Source organism: Sceloporus undulatus, chromosome 5 (genome assembly GCF_019175285.1).
Source record: "Sceloporus undulatus isolate JIND9_A2432 ecotype Alabama chromosome 5, SceUnd_v1.1, whole genome shotgun sequence".
Lineage (NCBI taxonomy): Eukaryota > Metazoa > Chordata > Lepidosauria > Squamata > Phrynosomatidae > Sceloporus > Sceloporus undulatus.
The window spans coordinates 166,816,549-166,826,214 of NC_056526.1; positions in this window are offsets into that span (position 1 = coordinate 166,816,549).

Below are 9,666 nucleotides of genomic sequence, written 5' to 3' on the forward strand. Positions count from 1 at the left end.
TTTAATTCTCTGCTCGGCCATGGAAACCCACTGGGTGACCTGGGGCAAGTCACACTCTCTCAGCCTCAGAAGGAGGCAATGGCAAACCTCCTCTGAACAACTCTGGCCAAGAAAACCCCATGATAAGGTCTCCATAAGTCGGAAACGACTATAGGAACACAACAACATGCATGGAACACACTCATATCAGGAGTTTTTGGCTTCCTACCAGCAGGAACTAACCCAAACTCTCTGTGGAAGAGGCTTCCTGAGTTCAGATGAACAAGGAAGATAAACAGTGCAGAGGAACAAAACATAGGAGGAAAGGTTGAAGGAACTGGACATGTTGGGCTGGGTATATGTGTGTGGTGTAAATGCACTGTTTAAATATTAAAAGGCCTGTTGACAGAGAGGAAGGTGCAGGTTTGTGATCTGTTGCCACAGAGAGTAGGTCCAGATCTAATGGCTTTAAGTTACAGGAGAGTCCATTTTGATTGAATGTTGAAAGGAACCTCTTGACAGTAAGAGCTTTTTGGCAATGGAACCAAAGGCCCAGAGAGGTGGCTGGATCTCCCTTCTCTAGGCATCCTCCAAAAAAGGCTGGACAGCCACCTGCTAGGGATATGAAGTCGAAGGCTTTCATGGCTGGCATCCATAGTTTTTTGTGGGTTTTTCAGGCTATGTGGCCACCTTCTAGATTATTCCTGATGTTTCACCAGCCTGGGATGCCAGCCAAAGATGCCGGCGAGACATGAGGAATAAATAGGGCTATGTGGCCATGCTCTAGAAGAGTTTATTCCTGACGTTTCACCTGCATCTGTGGCTGGCATCTTCAGAGAATATTCTGAAGGCAGAATGTCAGGAATAAACTCTTCTAGAACATGGCCACATACTGTAGTCCGAAAAACCCACCAACAACTGCTAAAGATACTCCAGCTCAGGGCTTCCCAAACTATGGTCCTCCAGATTTCTGGACTTCAGCTCCCAGAATTCCTGACTATTGGTCAAGTTGGCTGGGGCTTCTGGGAGCTAAAATCTAAAACAGCTGGAGGACTAGAGTTTGGGCATCACTGCAAGCCTAGCATTGAGCTGGCTCCCACAGGCCCCTTTCCAATCCTGTGATTCTACGACTGCAGCAAAGAATCATAGGTGGGATACAAACCGCCACTTTGCGGCGCTCCCCCGCCGGCGCCATTTGCTCCGCGCGGGAGCCGCAGCAGCCAAACCGCACGACTCCCGTGCGGAGCAAAAAAGAAGTTCCATTTCGGAGCTTCTTTCTGCGGCGCCTCTATGACGTCGCGAGGCGCCGCAGGCGCATTCGCAATGTCATAGGCGCTGCGACACGTCTGGACGCTATGCGTCCAGTACATAAATATGGCGGCGCCCATGTGGAAGGGGCGCCGCCATCTTGCACGTACTGTTTACGTACTAGGGTTAGGGGGGTGCGGAAGCACCGCCCCTTCCTAACCCTAGTACGTATACAATACGTACTATATGGCGGTGTGTATTCCGCCATAGAATCGTAGAGTTGGAAGAGACCACAAGGGCCATCCAGTCCAATCCCCTGCCATGCAGGAACTCTCAATCAAAGCATCCCTGACAGATGGCCATCCAGGCTCTGTTTAAAGACCTCCAAAGAAGGAGACTCCAACAAAAACAGAATTGTTATGGCTTTATTTTACTTTGTTCTTATCACTTCTCTGCCACTCTTTTTTTTTTTTTTGGGGGGGGGGGGGGGACAGCGGTCATAACTTTCTATCTGCCTAAACATTCTCCCTTAAAACAGAAACAAACCAGATGCAGACCTGTAACTTGTGCTTCCACCATCAGCCCTGTTCCCTTTAATTAATTCTGTACCATCTTCGTCTTATTAAGAGTTTTGAAAGCTGGTGTTCTCGCCCCCTCCACACACACTTTTCTCGTTGGCCTAACAAGAGTATCACCAATGTGTATTTTGTTTAATGGTCAACATAGGTCCAAAACACACTGCAGAAATAATCCAATTTTAGAATGCTTTAACTGCCCTAACTCAGTGCTACAGAATCCTGGGAATTGTAGTTTATTGTGGCACCAGAGCTCTGTGACAGAAAAGGCTAAATGTCTTACAAAACCACAGTTCCCAGAATCCCCTAGCATTGAGCAAGGGCAGATAAAGCGGTCTCAAACTGGATTGTTTCTGCAGTGTGTTTTGGACCATAGCTACCCTGCATTTTCTAGACCATAGTTTGGAGGGAAGCCTCATGTTTAAACACATTGGCTTAATCTAACTAGTTTTACTTGGAGGTGGGGATGGGTGATAGCCAACAGGCTTTGATCTGGTCCAGTTCTGTGCCAAAAAGTGTTCCCTCCAGAAAGTTGCTCCCCAAAGTGCTGCTTACTGATCAAGGCTTGTGCTTGTTTTACTCCAAACAAAAATGACCAGGTTAAGTAGATTTGTTTAAACATCTACCATCACTAAGATCCAGCGTGGTGTAATGGTTTGAGTATTGGACAACTCTGGAGACCGGGGTTCGATTCCCCTCTTGGCCATGAAACCTACTGGGTGACCTTGCACAAGTCACATGCTCTCAGCCTCAGTGGAAGGCAATGGCAAACCTTTGAAAATATCTTGCCATGAAAACCCTATGATATGTTCACCTTAGGGTTGCCATATGTCAGAAGTGACCTGAAAGCACACAGCAACAAACCATCACTGTAGTTTAGTCACGAGTGTCATATGCTATCTTATGTTTTGCTGGTTTGGCTAAATTAATGTGTGCAGTCTGTGGAGAGATAAACATTCATGAAGATCTTGAGCCATATGGCAGTTCCTCATTTTCAGACATGTCTCTTCTGCTAATTTCTACAATTTGAACTTGTGAGAATAGCTGCAAAAGCTGGAGATGGAAGTCACTGTCAGGGAGATATCATTACTTTTAACCCTCAAGTTACATCTGTTACGACCAATTAGGTACCTCTTGATACCTTAATCACTACTTTAATATTTTAATTGCTACATATTCAAGGTGTCTGCATAAACAATATGTAAAATTTCCTTATTTTGCATAATAGGCATGGTACAGAATATAGGTTTTCTGGTGTAGACATGTCATTTTAAAAAACATGCTACAAAAAATGAGACCAAGAATAACAAGTGAAAAGAATGGAAGATTACAATACCACACATTTCAAAATACTGTACATCACATGAATCATAGAATTATAGAATCATAAAATTGTAGAGTTGGAATCATGTATCTTACAAAGGCACTTTATTTTGTAGCATTGGTCTGCAGTGCATTTCTTTCAGGACATGATAAACCTTGACATACTGCTAGTATTGGTGAGTGTATATAAAATCTCCAAATCACAGAACCAATAACAAGGTCAGATTACTATTTGAAACACAAAAGAAACTTTACATTTTAAAAAGTTCACCTCAAGTTAGAATTCTTGAGGATAATGTCTACTGCACACAGTTCCGATTTGCAAAAACATACCTCCTATGATGCATGGTATTTTATTTAATTTAAAATAATAATCTACAAATATTCTTGTTGTGGTAACCAAGCAGGACATTTTCCTTTTTAGAAATTGCCATGAAGGTTGGTTACTTCTGCTAGGACTTTTTCCAACTCTCTGGGAGGTGTTTAGGTATTCCACAGACGTAACTGTGGTGTCAACTTCTGGAAACCGTGAACGTCTAAGTAATGTATATAGGAAGCAGTTGTACAGTAGTTTCATTGCATTTGAAATGCTTTCACAGAGACAGCTGTAGAATTTATTTTTGCTGCCTCCTGTGAATGGAAGAGTGTCTTGGAGAAGGCATTTTATGTCCTGCGTCAATTAACTGGCAGGATGGGACTAAGATCCTAAGGCCATTATCTACTTGACAATTTAAACCTGTTTGAAATGCGTTTAAGTTGCATTGTTTCCCCCAAATCAGGGAAACAAAATATCCAGGCCTTCCAGATGTTGCTGGGCTGCAACTGTCAGCATCCTCCCTCCACTGACTAAAATGGCTAGGGCTGATGGCTGTTGCAGTCCAACAACATCTCACATTCTCCACTCTTGCTGCAGAGGCCTGTGGAAACTAGTCTTGTGCAAGTGCTGATAACTCTTCTTGAAATGCTAGCCTTAACATAGGTCTACAGCTGCAAGCATTTCTTGCTTTTGGGATAATTAAATAAATCTGAAACACATACGTATAATGAAACTGGTCAATCTAGATTACTGCATAGACTCATATATAAGTCTAGAAATTTTAGTCAAAAAATTGACCCAAAAAACCTGAGCTGGCTTATCCACAAGTCAATGTACGCACTATACTTGAACTGTTATTTAAAAAGAAACCATTCCCTGGTGAAATTCGAAGTATTGTAATAACAATAATACTGTAATAGCACAGTGCTTGTTCTGGAAGAACTGACCTCCTCTCTCATCCATCCAACTTTTAGGGTGAACACAAATAGTTATCCCTGTTGGCATTTGTAGGTTCTTTGGCATTATTTTCCTTAAATCCTTTGTTACATATTCCTAGGGGGATCATCACATGGGGGTTAGGTGGTCCTTGTCCCATTCCTATCCTGTCCTTCCCGCACGATCACAGGAAGGACTTTCAGATGACGTTGCACAGATCCTGTCATTAACCTGTCTGAAAAGTGCAACTGATTGCGATCATGCAAAAGATTTTCAGAAGACAGTGCACCGATCCCATCATTAACCTGTCATTAAAGCGACATTGGCTGGCATTTTGCATCAACAGTTCATGTTACTGCAATGCTGCTTTAAATGACAGGTTAATGTTGGGCTCCGTGCTACCATTTGAAAAACTTTCCCTCTATCGCAGTCATGGACAGATTAATGATGGGATAAAGACGGGAGAGCAACCCCATCCCTATCATGTCTGTGTGTGATCATTTCCTGGGTTTTATCCTCATCCACAGGTCATATAAAAATCCATAATTTTGGCCCCCAAACCTGCCCTCAACTTATATATGAGGTCGACTTATAGTGGAGTATATACAGTATGTACAGGGTTTTGTGGTGGTGTTTTTTCAACTTAAAGAAGCACGATCCCCAAACTTTTTTTGAGGTAAAGTCTACATTTTTAATTTGGGGGAAAGCTGTGGGCAAGAAAAGTTATATTACTCATGAAGTCGGTAAAAAGCAGAGATGGGGTCTGGACTCTAAAACAGAAAGTCACTCTTGAATGCAGAGCTTTCTGGTTCAATACCCATTTCACAGAGGGCAAACTCATGAGTCTCAGAGACAGGTAACTTGGGCAAGAAATTAAGTACACAGAAGAGGTGGTGTCTGAATCTCAAGCAGCAAATCATATAATTTGGTCCCAGGAAGTACTATAAAGTGACAATTTTCACTGAAGGCAAATTGGTGATGTTGGGGCACACCTTCACACCACAAGTGCACATACCAGCAGGAAAAATACCCCTTCTCATCCCATATTATCCTCTTAAACCTTCATGATGCACTCTACCACCCAACTTAACCGTTTCAGTATTCTGGCAGCTGGGTGCACTTCAACCAAAACAAATCATATGCCATTCACCTGCCATAACAATCAATCTCTTTCAACTGTTTTGCTCCAGTGTTGCATTTTTTACTTTAGAGTTCAAACCTAATTTATACAAATGGTCCTCCGCTCACACAAAGGGTTTTTCCCTTCTCTTCCTCCCCAGGTTCCTGAAACAAATTGAGGCGTGTTTGTGTGCATGCGCATGTGGATGTGCTGGGAGAATTTAATCTGCCCATGGGATCTATTCTGGTGGAAGGCCACCTTAAGGCACAATCCTTTATTTAAAACTGATTTGATGGCAGTCCACACATGAAATAACTCTGTATCTCCATATATGTGTGTGAATTAAAGCTGAGCTGCAGGAATGGGTAATGCTTGAAAAAAGTGTAAAATTCAGAATATTCACTAGAAAGCAAATTTTATGAAATATTATAAGTATCTCATGTTTATATAATGTGCGTTAAAGCATGCTTAAACTCCCTTATATGACTAAGAACACTGGTATTATTTTTAATTTTAAAAAATTCCCTTCTGAAGAATTTTCCTAAATTCACATAAAATTATGCATGTTTTATACTACCTTCTATGTAGAATTGAGACTGCATTACACCATTATCTTCCTGTTATAATTCTTTTTTGGGGGGAGGGATCTGGTTTCATTCTACAACAAACAAACAAACAAGCTTCATTCATATACTCCTTCATACCGCCTAAGCAGTGTCTAAGTGGTTTACAACTGTAAGCTAATTTGCCCCCAACAATCTGGGTACTCATTTTAGCGACCTCCTTGGAAGGATGCAAGCCTGAGTCAAGCTTGAGCCCTTTTGCTGGTCTTGAACTCGCAACCTTATGCTTTTGAGTGAGTGGCTGCAGTACAGGCATTTAACCACTGTGCCACCAGGTCCTAGATAAACAAGAACCAACTACTATGAAAGACAAAATCAGAAACTCAGTCTACCTAATATAGTATTTTCTACAAAGAGAAGCAGCTCTCCAGGATTTCAGGCAGAGGTCACTCTCTTCTTGCTGTGCAGGAGCACTGCAGAGAAGATATCAGGGACTGACACTAATGGAATATTTAATACTACAGATTTAAAACAGCCATTTTCTTTCCTACTTAATTCTGAGATTTCCTCTGTCTATTCAACAGGGAATTCTCAGGTTCACATTAGAGGAAACCACTAATCAAATCACACCTTTTAAATTCAAAGCTACTGCAGGTTCAAAGCTGCTTTCACACCATTTTCTTATATCAGGATCTGCTCCTTAAGAAGCTACTTTCCCTGTATCCATGAGAAGAACATACAGTTGCCCAGCACTATTTCCTTACTCCTGTTCACTGTCATAGCTTCTCTGGTCTAACCTATGAACCTATGGGCAATCTAGTAAATCATCTTACATAAACCTCAACACCTCCCTAGAGTACAGCTCATAGGATTCTTTCTGAAGAGGGCTTGCAGTAGAAAACTAGTATAAAGTGCATGTAAGATTGTTGCGTAGATCTGCTTTGAGTTGTTTCTTACACAAAACCTCTATCTAGCTATTGGGTTACAGCACTTTTTGCTGAGTAGCCAAACTGCCAGAAATTTTATACATGCTCAATTATGGCTGAAATGGACTGGAATAGGAATTACTGCTTCCAGCAATCAAAGCTTTTGAAATTCAGCTCTCCAGCCTATCGATGAGGCATTACAAACTGCCGCTTTGCGGCGGTCTCCCGGCGCTGCTGTTTGCTCCGCGAGAGAGCCGCCGCAGCCAAACCGTACGGCTCCCTTACGGAGCAAAAAAGAAGCTCCAAAATGGAGCTTCTTCTGGCAGCACGCTAATGACGCCACGAGGCGCCAATGGCGCACTTGCAATGTCAGTAGTGCCGCGCGACGTGCGGACGCACAGCGTCCGTTAAGTCAAGATGGCAGCAGCCGTGTGGAACGGCCGCCGCCATTTGTTATGGACAGAGTCCATAACAGGAATAGGGGCATCTGGAAGAGACACCCCTTTTTTAAACTGGGACGTCCTGAGGACGTCCCAAGTGGCGGTTTGTAACCCGCCAATGTCTGGTGCCTTGTAAGGCAGTTGGGGCTCAAAGAGTTCCAAAGCAGAGTGCCCTCTGCACACACATGAGCTGCCTCAGTGCAAGGCTGGATCTGCACTATAATGGATCTGGGTTGGCAGTGCTGCCAGGCCAAGAGAAGAATGGGTAGGGCCAGAACCATTACTTTCAAGCTTGAGGGAAGGAATGGCTCAGGGCACCCACTTGTCTGTGCCACAGCTGCCATGGCCAAGGCTTGAACATATAACCTCCTCTCCCTAATCTATAAAGCATTAAACTAAGACGAGGTGGTGGGTGATGCTTTTCAGAAACTCAACTTTTTGGAAATCTCAAAGATGCAAGAATTAGTTGTTATCGTAGGCTTCAATTACCCTGATATCTGCTGGGAGACTAACTCTGCTGAACATTGGCTCTCCTGATGTGACTTGCAGATAATTTCCTAGTTCAAAAGGGACACAAAGGAACAAGGAGACTGGCAATTCTGGATCTGATCCTAACCAATAGGAAGGAGTGGGTCACTGGAATCAAAGTAGTTGGTACTTTAGGGGAAGTGACTGTGGTGTCATTCCCACTACATAATAAACCTGTTTGTGAAGTGGTTTAAATGGCCCTTGTTCACACTTGTGCTGAATCCCTGATGCGGTTTATGGAGGGCCCCCTGCCGCTAGACCCATTTAAAGTGTGTCTTCCAGATCTGCTGAATTCCCATGTCTTTTGTGCTGAATCAATTCAGTGCTAGTGTGAACAGGTTGTGGATCCAAACTGTTCGGGGGGGGGGGGGCACAGCCCATTTGGCCAAATGTGGCTGTGGCTGCCACTGCCGCTTCCCTCACCACCATTCTTTCACCCAGGGGGTACTCCAGACACTTGTACCCTCCCCCAGGGCTTCCCATTTTACTCAATGGGGAGCCTCCCAGGTATCTCAAGGATGGGGTGGTGGCACTGCATCTATAGTCTGTAGAGGGGACGCTCCTCTCCTGAAGAAAGTCCTATGACGAGCCACTGCAATGCCGCCTTCTGTGGCCGCCTGTCTCGCTTCCTGCCATGGAGGGGGGAATGAGGTCAGGCACGGGGAGGGAACTTCTGCCATTGCAGCCTCTTGCTCTGTCCTCAGCATATTGCCTGGATTGGAAGCGTCAGGCTTGATGGGGGAAATGAGCCACAGAAGAAGGCTTCGATTGTGCAAATGTAGTGTGAATGATACTCCATGTTGAACAGATCCATCAATTTGGATTGCAAACCCATTATGTGCGAATGAGGCCTGTGTAATGCTAGAAGTCACAATTTTGGGACAGGCAAAGAAGGACAGGTGCTTACCTGTAACAGTATTTCTTCGAGTGGTCATCTGCGAATACATACAAATGGTTTCACTGCGCCTGCGCCGTGCTGCTCGAACCTACTGGAATCACTGGGAGTTAACTCTGCAACATATTGAAACTTTTGGCGGTAACTCCGCCCACCCGTTATAAGGCCCCTGCCTTCCCACTCTTTCCCCAGTTCCGCAATTTTTCCACCAGCAGGCGATGGAAAGAGCCAATGTGAGCAGGACACTGAGGGGACGGACGGGTGGATTGTGTATGTATTCGCAGATGACCACTCGAAGAAATACTGTTACGGTAAGCAACCTGTCCTTCTTCTTCGTGGTCTCTGCGAATCATACAAATGGGTTTAGACTGACAAGCTAAGGTATGCGGCGGAGGGAGTGTCCTGAGACCAAAGCTATGGTGAACCAAAGTATATTTATTACAATAAAACACCTTGAACCATAAAAGCGTCAGTCTTTGTGTTTGCACAGATCAACAGAGCAATAACATTGCTAAACCTGATGGGGGGACAGAGGTCATGCAGACCGGTCTCCCAGAACTTGTGCAAACCAACATTCAACAACTGTGAACAGTGTAAAGTACAAGTGTAGTGACACAAACAGCAGTAGTGCAATCAATGCAACCCTGAAACCAACACAGCCCTCCCGAAGCTGCATCTCGGATGGCCCTGGTGTCCAACCTGTATGTTTAAAGGTTAAAGGTTGGGACAGACAGCAGCCTTCAGACATCTCTCCAGGGAATCCCCGACAGGAATGCAGAGGATGCGCCATTGACCTTGTGAATGGGACCGAACCCTG